The sequence below is a fragment of the Mastigoproctus giganteus genome, chromosome 6 (genome assembly GCF_048544385.1).
Source record: "Mastigoproctus giganteus isolate SK-2022 chromosome 6, ASM4854438v1, whole genome shotgun sequence".
NCBI classification, from domain to species: Eukaryota; Metazoa; Arthropoda; class Arachnida; order Uropygi; family Thelyphonidae; genus Mastigoproctus; species Mastigoproctus giganteus.
The window spans coordinates 106,743,477-106,760,068 of NC_143580.1; the positions used below are offsets into that span (position 1 = coordinate 106,743,477).

Here is a 16,592-nt window from a genome sequence, read left to right on the forward strand (position 1 = left end):
TTGCTGCCTTGTTGGGAATTTTTCTGGGGAAGTTTTTCTTAATATAAACTAATCCTTCCTCTTCATCTTTTCAATGTAGTCAATTTGTAGTTTAAGAAAAGATGTTTGGTTGGAAATTTTTGTATTTTATACCTGTAATTAGCGTTATTTAAATTTTAAGTGTAATATTCACATTTAAAACGGTCACTGCTATTATTTGTTACGTGATTAACCGTGATCATAGATACAAAATAGTCAGTTATTAGAAACTTCTTATTTTAATTTTCCAGGTTAGACGCTAACTTAAGTACCAAAAATATTATCTTCTTTCAGAAGAGGGTGGTTATATGGTCAATAATTCCAAGTTGGATGTCTAAATTTGAGCTGTCAGTATCTACTTACGTGACCGTTCAGCCCATTAGACAGCAGAAATGGACCTTCAACGATAGTCAGCCAGCTACCTTTGAAGACCGCACCATGAATATTTACTTTAGTAACGTTTCCTTCCTTTCCTGTGTAAAAAAACATTTCGTGTCAAATTCCATTAGTGACTAGTAGAACCTTTACTAGTATCTTTCAGCCTGAATTAAACTAGTTGGTTTCAAGGAGAAATAGTAGATTTTTCTGCTGAGAAAATTCGGTTTATCACCACTCAAAATTAACTTATCTTAATAGCTCAATACGAAGGATGTGTATCGTGGCTTGAATTACTTTTCGCCAAAGTAATCCATCAGCAGACCAAAAAAAAAAAAAAAAAATATATGGTTTGAGCTTTTCTTCAAAAGGGATCTACAACCGAAGCTTTTATCTGATAATCACCAACTCTTTAGAGGACTGATACTTTCCCCTACTGACTGTAAACAGAATTATTGAGTGGACAGATGAAGCAGTACTCTAGGAACTCGGAGATATACAAATATTACAAGATTGACATTGACCGGCGAAACAGTGACAAATTGAATGAACCTATCAAAGAAAAGCAAGACTTTTTTTTTTTCCCAAACTGAATTGCTAATTTTCAAATCGAAAACCGACTCGCTTGAAAACGGTTTAGTTAAAAATATTTCGTGAGAGTCAGTCGATAACTAAAATTTAAGTTTAGATTTAGAAATTTAATTTTTTTTTGTCATTTTCCTCCTAAAACGAAGAGTAGCCAGCCCAGGCATGCATGTAATACAAAACTTGAGATACTTTGTTTTCAAACTAGTTATTATTTATATATAATGATAATCTTTATTTTCGAAGATTATTATTCTGGAAATAAAAAATACTAATATCACATCAAGAGTCGAAAAAGTATAAGGCATTTTTTCGGCAATTGCTTCATAAAAAGGCTGTTTTAAACTGTATAACTACTCTGACTAAAGCAATTACTTTTCTTTGGGGAAGAGAACAGAATCATATAATTTCTCCAGTTCCTTTGAGATTTTATATTACAACGTTGACGAATGAGGAGAACTTTGCGTGTGTCCCTCCTGCTGCAATGTCGAATATATTACTTTTATTATAATAAAAACGACCAGACATTCGTCCTGGAATTAATGCATTATTGGCTGCACCTAAAGAGAACTTTCCAGTATTTTGTTTATTTTCGACGATTATTATTCTGGAAAGAAAAAATACTAATATCACTCTACTAATACAAATATTGAATATAGTTATTTCGTTATCTGACGGCACTCTGGTGAGAAGCATTATGATAATGCAATAGGATCTCTCATATGTATATCATTAGCCACGAGGTGCCCCTAGGAAAAAAGATGAAATATCATTTGCTAACTACAAGCGTATTTTTTTATTCTTAATAAAGTCGTCATCGTAACCATTTCAACGCGTTTCCCTCTCTGCAGACAGTAGGAAGGCTCCCATCGGTGAAATACATGAAAAAAGAGTAAGTCTGATTTTAATTACTTTCAGCATTATCGGCCTTAATCAAATTAATTTTAATTATGAGATATTGTCCTTCCACATCCAGAAAAGTATTTTGTTTATACTTAGAATTCCTTAAAATACCATCTATTTAAAAAAATTACTTACCACAATTCTTATAAAGATGATTAAATGATGATTACTTAGAATAACCCTTTTTTCATATTATTTTCAAATACTTCGTGTTAAGGAAGAAACTGGATACCTAGGGGGAACTTCTTTTGGGAATTCTGAAAAGGGATTAAATATAAATGAGGTAGTGACGTCTCTCTTTCTCTCAGAGCACAACGGCTTTGTTAAAATCACAACTTCCACAGGGATAGTTTTGCTAGCTTTTCAGTTTATCTGAGAACGCCACTATCAGAAATACAATTATCCGTTTAATGGGATCTTATTTTTTAATAAAACTTTTTCTTCATATCCTTCTATTGGAGGGAAATTATGTTTATTCGGAGTATGATATGAAAGTCCAATGACAAATTAATTTTACTTATTATGGGCAATATTATAACCGACACTTTCATTTTTTAACTACACATATACAAAAAACTTTTTCTTCATTTTATAAAAAACGTATTGTATCCCAAATATTATGTTTTCTGCTGGACAGAGCGACTTATCTGGGTACTATCAGTTACAGTTTTACACCCATTATTTTATCATTTCAGGATTACGTGTTTAACAGCAGCCAAAAATCTAGAAGTCTCAAATGGAAGTTGAATTTTTTATCACTACTCGAAGTTTGAATGGCATGGTGAGTAGACAAGTTTGTGAGAGAATATTTAATATAAAATCAATAATCGCGTTTTATTTATTTACTGTACTTATGTAATCATCTTAATAGATATTTTACTTTCAACTTGAGATCCTGGCTTCATGGAAAGAAAAATGGATACTGAGAAAATTTGTATTTAGATATCGACTCCGACAGGAGTGAACGGAGATTATAAATACTTGATATCAAGAAATATAAACAAAAAAAGACAATTGCAGTTTCCTATAACCAGGGAACAGTAATAGCGGCTATATTCATTTTCGTTTCACTTCTACTTTGTACTTGTATCATTCACCAGTGAAGGATCAAGAGCACAAATAAAAATTATTTTAAATAAAATAATAAGAGTAAAAATATACTAATAATTTCATAATACTCTTTTCCCCCCCTGATGTATTCCTGTCAATCATTTCATTTTTACCTGTTTTTTAATAATCAACTCATAAATAATTGAAATTTGCATGCATTAAATTAATTTCTATTTATTCTATTGCTATGATTCATTTTATATACGATCTACGGCCTACTGATAATATTATGTACCTTATAAAAATAATAAGATTAAATTAAAACAATAAGCAATTCATAATATTAACTGTAAAGGACATATATCTTTATTGCAATCAGTGAAAATTTTACTTGCATGCCCACAACACTAACAATGCTAAAGGTTTAACATAGAAAGGAACTAAAACAGGAAAAAACAAAAAACAAGTTATAAACACGTGGTTCGAGCCCGTCACCACCAAATACGGAGGATGCGGAAAGGTCAAGGAATGACCAACGCATATTCCCGGGGCAATATGGCCTTAGTTGCTAATTCTCCTAAAAAGCAAATAACAAACATATAAACACGTGAAAACAGGTTTTATTTTTCACAATGGCAGCATACTGATCAAGGAAAAACAATGACAGTCACTCAGCTGAAGACAAGAGCTGCTCCTTGATGATATGTCTTCTGTAGGCTTTGTCCTCAACGAATTTCTTGTAATCAGCATTCTATACGTTTTGGAACGTCTCCATTGGCAGGAATCTGTCGCCCTTCCGGAGCCTCCGCGCCACGGACTGTAAAGAAGGGAGGGCTCTTAAGGGTTTCGGGAGTATTCTCCAATTACAGATCTACCAAAAACTTGGCGTATTGATTTCACCAGCTATCATTTTAATTGAGACGAGTAAGCGGAGGGTTCTGAAGATTCATTCTGAGACTTTTCTGTAGTTTAGAAGTTTGGTGATTTCTGAAGTGTGTGTGAGAGGTGGAAGTTCGTGCTTGAACGCTGCCAGTAAAATAAATAAATAAATAAATTTTCTGTTTATACTCCGGCACGACAACCAAGTCAGTAGAGTTTACAATAAATCGTCAATACAAATATTTATCGTATTTAGTAGTCACGGGCTTGAACCCCGGTCCACTCAAGGAACGCGTGCTATGCACCCTCTCTCCTGACCACTGGGCTACGTCAGTACTCATCAGATGAGATGGTTTTTAGCGTGGTTTTCGCTGCCGATGCCCAGATTTCAGACCCGTAGGTGACGACTAGCTAAAGAAACCGGTAAATATATTGAATGGTGTACTGAGACTCTGTGACATGAAGGAGGTGTTGTGTGGCAAGCCATCTGGATCGGCAGAACTTGTTGCGTTGCGGCATGGTGTTTAAAGCTGAGTTTAGGGTCAAAGATGACCCCGAGATCTCTGTGTTTGGTTACTGGATGGATCGAGGTTCCATAGAGTTTCAGGTTTAGTTGAGTTGGGTGTGATTTGAGTGAGAACACCATTTGTACAGATTTATTTGAATTAATCTGAAGAGAGAACTGTGCTAAGTATGTAACAAGAGTTTTTAGGCTGTTGATCATGGTTTTGGAAGCCATCTGAGGTAGCTCGGTCTCATGGATCCGATAGAGGAGTTTCAAATCCATTTGCTGGCACAGGAATGGGTGGATGGAAGTAGTAAAGAAAGGAGCCCAGAAAGGACTTCACCCTGGGGAACACCTACACTGACTTTCCTAGTGAAGGATTTTTTATTCACAGTCAGGTGAAGAACCCTGGTCGTAAGAAGCGACTTTAAGAATTCAAGGATATTCCCTTTGATCTGATATCCCTCCTCGCATAGCTGAAGGAGCGGCTGGACGTCAATGCAGTTGAAGGCGTACTTGGATATCTAGATAAACAACTGCCATCTTCGCCCTGTCTTGTAGAGCCTCCAGAATGGTGGCGTTGGTTTCCAGCAGGTTGGTAATGGTGGATCTGTGTTTCAGTGCATAATGGATAAGTGGTGAATCACATAGGAGAACCTGGTTGGTTAAGATGGGAAGAAGGCACTTCTCCATAACTTTGAGGATGCATGATGCTTTCATAATTGGCCTGAACTGTGATAGTGAGGTGGCTCCATGTGTTTTTAGAATTGGCCGAACTAGAACTATATATTTGTTCCAGGCTGTTGGAAAACTTTGAGTTGTGAGAATTCCATTTAGGATTCATAGAAACGCATCTATGCTGAAACACTTGCGCTCTTAAGGATAAATTGTGGGATCCCATCAAATCTAGCACATGACGTTAGTGGGATAATACTGAGGGCCTGAATGAGCTTTCCTTTTGTAATGATGATGGATGCAAGGGTATCTCGCTGACAACTGTTGTGAAGGTCTGATGCAAACTTTGGCTTAAATCTTGTAATGTAGTTAAGCTATTCTATCGGATTAAGTTATTGAGGGAAATCATCACGTTCTACCTTCAGCGATGTATTCCCTACCTTGATTATTTTATCAATGTAGGCTTTCATGGCTTTAGATTTGCTTCTGTTAAACTGAGCACGGGTTCTTGAGTATGCTGTCCTGTCTGTTGGGTCTTATGTGGCTTTCCATTTCTAAGCAAAGGCTTTGCATGAAGCCTTTGCTTATTCTGAACTTTAAGGCTGAGCTGTTGGTTCCACCATGCTTTGCTCCGGCGAGAGATTGACACAGTTTTAGACGCTACAGATCGAGCAATAGAATTCAGCCATTAGGTAAGAAAGTGCAGCCCGAGCTGTGTGGGACATTGGTTCAGGGCATCCCAAGGAAAAATGGATGCTGCAGAGCAGCATTTCTGTGGATCGAGGAGTGAAGGGCTAATCACAGTTTTCTTTACTGGTATCGCCATGATGTCTCGGATGCAATTGGGAGAAAGACTTCTATTATATAACTTATATTATAATGATGAAAACATGTTTGCCGAATGTAAACACTAAGAATGCAAACCTACGTCATTCACATTTCTGACCCTTTGTGGTGTGGTACTATTCTTCACAGAGATACGAGGCGGAGTTGAACTGACGTTCTAGGAGCCGCCCTTTACATATCCACATGGCACCCTTAAGTAATTTATTTTATTTTGTGGCAACCCTTCTCAATTTTCTGCCTGTTAGATCCGATTTTCTCTCTCTCTGTGTATCCATATATATTTTTGGAAAAAAATGCTATATGATAGTTATTATAATAATATAATTATAAAGATGTCTCTTTTTATAATGAAATAAATACTTAAATTTAAAAAAAATAATAAGTTTAAGTAACTTAAACCCAAATTTGACCTCTCATCGATGGAAGGATTGTCGTGAATGATTTCGCAATATGAGGCATTATAATGACATCTAATGCATACAAACTTCGGTTTGTCTTAAAATTTCAACTATGCAATAAAACGCAATTGCACTAATAACGTCATGGTTTTTAAAACTTTTAAAATTCAATTCGTAAACGTGATCATAATGACCGGTGCTTGCTACATATCGCGTAGTGAACTGTATTTGGTTATGGAGTGTCCATCGTAAAGTGATTTGATGGCACAGTGAACCAATCGTATAGAGCACGTATACGTGCAATGTGTCCATGGATTGACAAAAATCGCCAAAAAAATACGACACGAAATCATTCACCCCCCCCCCCCAACCATTGTACCACTCCGTACCAGACACGAGCGACGCATGACCAAATCAGTACTCCTACTGATTGCGTCATGCTATTGAAGTGAAACTTCTTTAGGCACTAGGTAGTTTTCACATGGGAGTAACTTGCGTCCGTGGATTGACAAAAATTGCAACGAAAATGCGATGAAATACGTAGCAGAGACGCATGACGCAAGCAATACCCCTACAGAAACGGCCACGGTGGAACTCGCACGCATGTCGCGTTTACGTTTTAAATCGCTATATCTCGGCTTTTAGCATTCCGATTTTAAAACCAAATTATTTCTTTCGTCGTTCTTTACCGTATTTCATAAAAAAAATTTCGACGGAAAAAATTTATAATTCAACGTGCCGAAGGCTAATAGTGAGCGTTGTAAGGAGCACGTATACGTGCAATGCGACCGCCTCCATTGAGTACAAAGGAGAGATCTGTAAAACCTTTGCAATAAACTTGAAACACAATTGTAAAATATTAAACCACTGTAACCTTGAAATAAACGTTTCAAAAGATTATAAAGAGGTTTCACTTAACTTCCGCTATGCGTGCTGGCACACAATTTTTTTTTAACAGGGACTCGAAAGCAGACTTTGTTTAAGACATCAGGCAATGTGATTTTATAGTCTAATAGTTTATGTAAAATGCATAAGGCGCCAGACCCTACCAAGATGGCCTTCAGGGTTAAAAGATGATATAAGTATACGGATGTTATATGATAATATAAAGTTGACTACGGGTGTTTAATGATAATGTTGTGTATATGTTCAAGTAATGAAAAAGTTGAACTGTAGAGTTAAAAAACAAGTTATAAGCGAAGATAACCTTTCAGATATCAGCTCCTGCTCACTAACCTCTGAGAGAGTTAGTGAGCGGGAGCAGATATCTGAAAAGGAGGTGAGCATATTGAATTATTTTGCTTTCTCCAACTTTTTAAAGCGACCGACAATCCTATTGGGGATTTTGAAAGCTAATAGTAATCTGATTCGTCACTTAAGGTCTGAAATGCACTCGCATTCAACAGCACTGCAAAAAATTCATTCATTATACTCACCTCCTTTTCAGATATCAGCTCCTGCTCACCAGTTCTCTCAGCGGATATTGAATGAAAATTGAGTGATACTGAAAGTGAGCATATTGAATTCTTTTCAAGTGCTGTTAAACACAAGTGCATTTTTGAACCTTAAGTGACAATTCAGATTATTATTAGCTTTCAAAATCAATAGGATCGAGGGTCGCTTTAAAAAGATGAAGAAAATGACAACTGCCAAATTAATAGCAAATAGATCGAGTGAAACCATGTTTAATTGGAAGGCCGAACAATACGACAGCAGAAATAGGAGATGAAATGGCCGTTGCCAATATATCTTTCTTCTTATGTGTGTTGTTAAATCAGTAAATTGATAACGATAAGTAACAACTTATCTAGGGTATTTTAACTATGGCACTAAATTTAGATCAACTTAATAGATGCCATACTACCAGTAATGGCAGTGAAAATCACGAAATTGTCGAACCGTTAGGAAATTCATGGGATCAATTTGATGACTCTGCTGCCAAAAGTGAACGGCTGCTGCCTAATCCTTTAAATCTGCTTTTCTTATACTAATATTATTATTCTTATGACTTTTTCTTCTCATGAGATTCTTGTGCTAAGACTACACCTCCTTTAGGAGATGTAACCTTAGCACAATAAAGGGTGGGTGGTTGTGTCCAGTTATTATTATTATTACTTTGGTCAAGGACTTCTCTGGCTATCCTACAGGTGTTCAGGATCACTGTTTTCTGGAGTTCCATGTAAGTGTAATTATTTTTATTATTTATTCAGTTTTAACCTCTGTAGCGTTTGTTCAAGGAGGGTTATAGTTATTTAGTACAATAGTGTAGTTCTTTCAGGATCTCGTACTCATCTTTTGGCTCACTAATAGTAAAAATTCCGAGCTTCTTCGCTCAAATGAATCCCCACTTCCCTGAATTCTTTGACAACTATACGAAACCAATCATCAGGTCCCCGAGAAATTATCATACTTGGCTGTTTGGTAGTTTCGCCACTGCTTCCTGATGTAATTCGCTTCACAGTCCGGTCACTCCGTTTTATAAATCAAAACCACTTGTTGTTTACAGAGCAAAAGTGTCGAAAGTAAACAGATTGGAGTTTTCTCCCAGAAATCTGCGCTCGCACACACACCTTCTTCGTATGTGGTAGTTGTGCTGCATCTTGAAGACACCGCTAGCAGGCCCAGATAAAACAGATGAGTCACATCAGCGAGGATATCTCCCCCACCACCATCATTGGCCCTCTGGAGGCTTGCGGTGTGTCTGCAGCAGGATAAAGATGCATTTAGCCTAATAAAGGAGACAGCACTGTGTGAGCTAATTTTGTTAAAATGGTCTTATAGCCTTCGAGAGCTATTATCATATGTTAATTTTTTATTTGTAAAATAATAAGAGGAGTTTGCCTCAATATAGTACGTAGAACACTTCCGTCTGATACTCTCCAGAAATTACAACGAAAAAAATGTTCGGCAGAACATTACACAGGTCATGTGTAATGTTCTGCAAGCAGCGTATGTTCTAGGAAGGAAAATCGTTTTAAATATTTTCGTTCGATTCTTTTTAATATTTTCAATTGTGTTAAATTGATTTAATTGTGTTTTAATTATTTCTTACTGTAATTTAAATTTTTCGATTTTTTTCGTTGTAATTTCTGGAGAGTATCATAGGGAAGTGTTCCACGTACTATATTGAGGTAAACTCCTCTTATTATTTAAAAATATTAATATCAACGTAGGACGTATTGAGCTTTACAGCTCTGATTCATACTAGTTAATTTATTATTTAAAATTTAGTTAAATAAATTTAGAACAAGAGCTCTAGACGTACGAGAGTTATAAAATACATATATAAAATAGTACAGGAGTACAAGGTTTACTACTTGGTTATCAGGTCTTCACTTGCCCACCGATGAAGCGCAAATAAGAGTCGAAAGTGCCAAAAGGGTAACGGCATGCATTTCAAATAAATATTAAAATGCTTCTTCGGCAGCAGTACAAGCGGGGGCTTGTTTTTCAATTTGAGATCGTTGCATTTTGTATTGTAGAAAATCTGATTTGTTCTTTCGCTGCCTACAGAACTGGCTTTTGTCAGCCCGCGTATAATAATGTTTTAATTTAATTTTTTAAATTAGGTGTTTTGGAATTTGCTTTTATTGTAAATAGCGTTTCATTTACTACCATTTAATCTGTGGCTGGTGCATTTAAGAACTATTTTTATATTCTTCACTGGCCAAGGCCATCCAATGAGTCTTTTATCAATTATAGGGATCAACAAGTGATTGATTCTTACCACATGAAGTATTTATAAAAGTTGAACGTTAATATCATTTACATCATCACGGCCAGGCTCTCTTGTGCTAATTAATTATAAGCACTGTCCTGAAACAAGGTGTGGAAAAGGCCTCAGATTTCGCATCACATTGAATTGCAGAGGGGTAGTGTAAAGTGAATAGGAAGGAACAATCTTCTGATAATCTATGCGTTCTATAACTAGCACAAAGCTCTAGAGTGAATCTTGAAGCTGGTTGGGGGAATTCTGCAGCCTGCTAGCTATAGAAAACTTGAAGCAACGATTTTACCTCTCATTGTGCACAGCAGTTGTTTTATTATCTCAGAAGAAATGGCCATTACCATCGTGCGCTGCTGCTTGGGGAAGTGTCTGTTTCCATGGGACCCACTCCTGGACGTCCTTGATTTACCCTCAAATTGGAAGCAAGTAAAACGCATTTCAAGATGAAGTTGTTCTATTCGAATACTCCTTATATATTAATAACCGAAAATTATTAATATATCTTATATATATATATATATATATATATATATATATAAAGCCTCCTTATATCTTATATAAGGAGGCTCGGGAACGCTAGTTCCACTCTGCCAATATAGGTAGTTTCCTTCTTGAATTTAGCAATCGATTTAGTTATAAATGCAACATCGGGTTACGTCCATTTAGAGGGGCATTTCGATGTATTAGTCTTGTAAAAGGGAAATCAGGAAAGTTTGTTTTTACATGCTGAAAATAATCTGGTGACTTTCAACTGAAGTAAGCGTTTCATAAGTATCAAGTTGCAGCCCTCGTTACAGCGATGTGTTTACGATGAGGCTGCACGAGTTCTTTTGGCTTTGATTAAAATTTTTAAATTTAGAAACGTATGATTCTATACGTTTCAAAATTTAATCTGTGGTAGCCCTTAAATTTTCGCTTTAGAGTCTTTAGAGGCTGCTTGAGTTTGGAAGAAGTGGAAAAATTTATTTATTTTATTTATTATAATCATTCCTTCCAATAATTTTCCAATCCTTCTTGAAATCATATTTAAAACAGAAAACTTAAACCTTCTGTTTTTTTATGTGTTTGTTGAGAGCGAACAATAAAGTTCCACATGAATGTGAAACTTTACTGGGGACATCAGTTTTCTAAATCTGTTCAGATGTGTTTTACTTAATTCATGAAGATATCAGTTACGAAAGAAATAAAAACAAACCGAAATCTTCCAATTGTTTGGGTTTTTTTAGGAGTGAAATTTAATTAATCATTACACGAGTGCCGATTAACTCCAAACTTTACAATTCAAATTGTGAATCCTAATTCTCGTTGCTGACGGATTTAATTTAGATTACATTCACTTGCTGGCTGATCTTTTAATAACGCGAGATGGAACTTGCACACAATGACAACTCTAAGTGAACACTATAAACATTAAACTAAACTTGCGAACAGAAAACCCGTAGGGAAAAATATCAATACATTACAACTGTCTATCCATAATATGGCGATTAATCATTAGGCTGTCGGAAGCAGAGGAGCATTTCAGTAGCATATATCAAGGTATTGCAAAAAGCGACACCTATTGTCACTTTTGAGGGATCAATAAACTGATAAAGGCAGTTCAGCATCTCTCTTCTTTTAGGCTGTATCATATTTAGTGGTTTGCAGCCATTTTAGTCCACAATCGCAATGGGCTTTCTTTAGAGCTAACCTAATCTTGCATAAATGTTAAAGGTTACTGGTCATGTGTAATGTTCTGTAAGCAGCGTATGTTCTAGGAATTCGTTATTTCTTTCGAAACCATAAAAACGAGGTTTTCTGGTTATTAAAAAAAAAAAAACCTTGGTACCACTAAAATATATTGATGGCCTTAGTACCATTACGGTATATTGGATGAACTAGAGTACCACCATCCAATTCATCCAATAATCGACTAAGTGATCATTAGATGAACTGGATTAAAACTAGTTTGCCGAAATCTGAGATAGTAAAATGGTTTTACATCGGGCTCTTCGCCCATTTAGAAGACCGAGGTTCAATTTCTGTTCGAAATCAGTGGAATTCCTCATTCTTATAAAGATGATTTTTTTTTTTTTTTTTCCATTTAGGGCTACAATTCGTTAGACGAAATTAAGACGAAATTAAGGTTTTTTTTTTTTTTTTTTTTTTCCTTTCCATAACTGTCCTAGAATACATTATGCAGAATACATTTGGAGTCCCAATACCGCCGCATCAAAGTTTAGTTGTCCCAGTGATCATCTTAAAGAACCCAGTCGAACAATGAAGTACAATTTAAAATACGATTAAAATTTAGTTTAAAGTACGAGAAGACTAATTTTGATACATTTTTTTTTAAATTATAAAGCTTTGCATAACAGCAATATTTACTTTCGCTCACCATTGCAACTAGTTGGTCAGTAAATTTGTCAAACAGTTTCGTAAAAGAGGAGTTACAATATTCTTTCCTCTAATTTAATCATTAAATACTTAAAAATACATATTTCTGAAGCGCGAGAAGGGGGAAGCCAAATTTTGAGGAGAGAAAAAAGAATTTGCGCTGACAGTAATCCTCTATAAGATTCAACTGAGGTTCAAAATAAAAATTAAGACTTTTTTTTTCTATACGCAAGTTATCTCAAAAACTTTAGATACCAGAACACAAAACCTGCTAGCTAAACTATTGGACCATTTTTGCTCCTACTACGAAACAACCACAAAGTATGCGAACACCGGGAAGTACGTGGGAGCTTGCGCACAGAGCGAAAACTCCAATGTACCTGTTAAAACGATCTTGTTTGTCCTACTCGTAATAAGTGAACCTCAGAAAGTGCAGAAATTGAATGAAGTAAAAATTCTTATATCAAAGGAAAAGGCAAATGAGCAAAGCTGTCGAATAATAAGAAAATGATACACGACTACTTAAATTGACCCAACTGTTCTAGGCCCCTTGGAAACTCTGAGAAATGCACTATACTGCGATAAGCAAATTCTTCAACAACAGCAGAGGCTTATAATTCTTATAATAAAAGTATTATTTATTATAATAATTATAATAATTGAATAATGTTTGATTATTATAATAATAAAACATTATTCACAATTCCACAGCGTATATTTGTGCGCGTATATAGCTTATAATTACAATCCACACAACTTAGAGCGATTGAAGTGACCAAACTTCAAAATATCATAAATAATTCGCGTGGACAGTTCACATGTATCGATTTCGTCTGAGCGAATAAGTTCAGAAGGAGTCTGTGTCCTTCTTCCACCTAGTAAGAATCGATACAAATATTATGTCCGGAATTCAAAACTGCAAATAAAAGCGTTCCAGTACACAAAGAGAAAAATCGTATTTTACATATAACGAACGCAGTTTAAATTCATTTGAGTTACAGAAACTCTGCTTTAAGTATAAACTTACACTACAGTAAACATCCTCTTCGAAGTATTTTTATAGTATTTTTGACTTTTTTTTTTTTTTTTTTAATCATCAAATTCAGAAAAAATCACAAAAAGTTTCCTAACGGGCTTTATTGGTTTATTAATTTAATCATTGTTCGATGGAATTTTGCCTTCTTGCCTCTAAATAAACTGTGCATGTGTTATTTTAACTGTAAAATAAATAAATATTTATCTGGAAAAATTATTGTAAAAAAACGTTACTGCAACATCCCATCAAAGCAAAAGGCTAGAGATTTTACAGACAAAATAGTATAATAACATGAATTTAAAAAAGTAATAAAAATATAATGAAATGAGAAAGTAAGCTAGAGAGAATACAATAAAAATATAAGTTAAACGTGAAGCCTAACATATCTGTAGAGGTCAATATCATAAGTTTCTGCTGTAGGTAGCATTTGTGTTTAGAGAAGTAAAGAGCTGGTTGTGATACCACAGTCTTTACCAGCCAGCTCTGGTATTCAGTGGTCCTTATCTGGAATTTTGAAAACCGCTGAATAGCGGTTTTCCAGATAAGAACGATTCAAATCACCAATTTTAGTGGTTGCTCTCAAAAATGCGTTATCAAATTTTGCATATAATCTCCACTGATCATATATGTAGCTGTCTGATGTTAGGCTGCACCTGGAATTCCAGTTCAACTCTGTCTTGATTTTACTGTGAAAGTATAAAACAGACCAGATGTGAATGTGTTGTTCGTGTGTGTCGTATTGTGTTGCGTTGTTTGACCTTTTTGCTACCTGGGAGAAGCGATCATCACCAGGAAGGCCGGTACTCATCCTTGGCATGTGGAGCCTTGCCAATTAATATCATGTACGTCCCCATACCAGGGAAATCCAGCCCCCACTACCTTCAGTGGGTGCTGGATCAATCGGTGCGATACCTTCATTGATCGAGAGATGCGCGCAATTCTAAATGGATCCAATTTTGGCGGAAACCTACTCGCCCGGGATGATTCCGCCGATGGTTGAAGGAGCAGCAGATGCCCAAGTTTCCATTGTATACATGATTCCAAGGTGGATTAAGCGGGTAATTTTCTTGCCATCTCATTGTGCATTTTTGTATGTGTATAGGTCGCATGATCATGAAATTTTAACATAGCTTCTGGATCATGACTTCACTGGATCACTATGCTTCTAGCATGGCGATTGAACGCATATGTGACAAAAGGCCATCATGGTCGATGTTTTAGGATTTAAATTATGACCAAGGCGAGGCAAATATTGAGACAGTGTAATGCGAATCGAATTCAACTAGTGGATAACGCGTTGTTAGTTGTCCCCAGTAATAAAATCATCTACATAGAGACATGAGAAAACAGGCGACAGTTGGGTGAGTACAGCAATTAAAAGGGGGGGGGGACATACAACATGCTTTCCTGAATAGGGGGAGTTCTTGTCTGATCAATTTGAGACAGTCACAAAGACTACAAATGCAAAAAATAATTTTGGCATCATATACTTAGATTTTAATGAAGCGTTCCATGAACAACTACTGTACAAATTGGAGCAATGTGTCGAATTGGGTACAAATTACTACTATGGATAAAGGAATGCTTGAGTACCACGAGATAGAGAATGGTCGACAATGGGCACTGCTTTTTATAGATCGATATTATTAGTGGGGCCTGTCAAAGTTCGGTGTTGGACGTATTCTTACTGTTTTTAATATTTAATGATGATATTCACGCTGGAAAACGGCAATTGAGTTTTAACATTCATAAATGCATGCTGCTGCATTTGGACAGCAGTAATCCCAGAATAACATACCATTTATGTAACATTAAATTCAAGGTAGTTGCGAATTAAAAATACAGAGGTAATTGTACAATCGCACATGTCTAAGCTGTGCAGACGGTGAGTGCGAATACAGCTCATGGGGTTCTGACAGGTGTATACAGAAATTTTAATAGTATCTTATCATGTAAAATCCCTATCGTCTCGCTGTGAAAGGCTGTACTTATCCTTCTGTACAATACAGATTTATTTCTTTTACCAACAGGAAGAAGTGATTTCCCATTGTAGATTTCCCAACCTGTATGCATTATTTAAAATGTGGCAATGGAATGGCCGCATTTTAAATAATACATACAGGTTCGAAAACTTAACTTTAGGGAGGATGCAGGGGTATTGGAACTGGTGCAGAGAAGAGCAACAAGATTGGTTGGGGTTTCTCTTTGTGTTTATTGACTAATATTGTTGGATGCACAAAGGGGTATCTTACCAAAAAAGACCAATTCTGTAAATTGCAGCATCTGGAAATTAGACATCCATAAGGAGACTAATTGAAATGTTGAAAGCTTTAAATGAGTTGAGTAAACTAAATGCTAGTGGCATCCTTACTATTTTTTGAAACACACACACACACACACACGGGGCATAAATTTAAATTGAAAAAGGATGGTTGCAGAATTTTTTACAACTTTGTTATTCCATAACTGCAACAACGCAGAAGTCTTCACATCCCAATGTGAACACCACATATTACTAGACTTGTGACATGGGGTCTGAGGACTCATTGCTCCTAAGGAGTGATAACCACCCACAGTGCTGCCACCACGTTCACCATGGTTGATGATATGAGATTATTTAGATGCTAATGTTTATTGCTCAAACATTTGCTTTTTAGCAGATGTGAAACCAGCACTATGCTGCTGTCGAAAATGTTACCTTTTCTGCTATCATGTTAGTCCTCTCTAGCACGATACATCGCGGGCTGCCGCTAGTTATCAGATGTCTGGATGCTATTCCCGTCGATAACCGATGAAATTTCTGAAGTCTTCTTGAGTACAAACAGTTGGCACATTTATTAGCATTAGCAGAGGCATACGATGCAAGAAAGCAAGCTTATGCAGCATCAGCCAAAACAAAAAAAAAAAAAAAAAACCCTCCCATTTCATCCCTCCATTCGTTCCAAATGCCTATCCAGCTCAGCCTTAAATTTATTTAGGCTTCCACAACAAAAGATATAAGCCTGTTCCACCAATCAACTACCCTCTGGCTAAAGGCAAATTTCCGCACATCTATTTTACAACTATCTTTCCTCAATATGAAACTGTGCCGCTCAAGTTCTTAGTCTGAGCAAGAAGAAGAATCCCGTCAGCGTTCAGCTTGCTCAATCCATTCAAGGCCTTATATACACCTCAATCAGATCACCTCGCAGGTGCCTACTCTCCTGGAGCTGCAATTTG

General features: G+C 36.1%; 1 long non-coding RNA gene across 1 annotated transcript in view; it reads left to right on the plus strand.

Annotated features, from left to right (window-relative positions):
* Positions 1-2,587: 2,587 nt before the first annotated feature.
* LOC150084494 (uncharacterized) overlaps positions 2,588-16,592 on the plus strand; it is a 205,115-nt gene continuing 191,110 nt past the window's right edge. The window contains exon 1 of the long non-coding RNA XR_016547061.1: positions 2,588-2,662. This is a non-coding gene — a long non-coding RNA (uncharacterized LOC150084494). The remainder of the gene's footprint in view (positions 2,663-16,592) is intronic.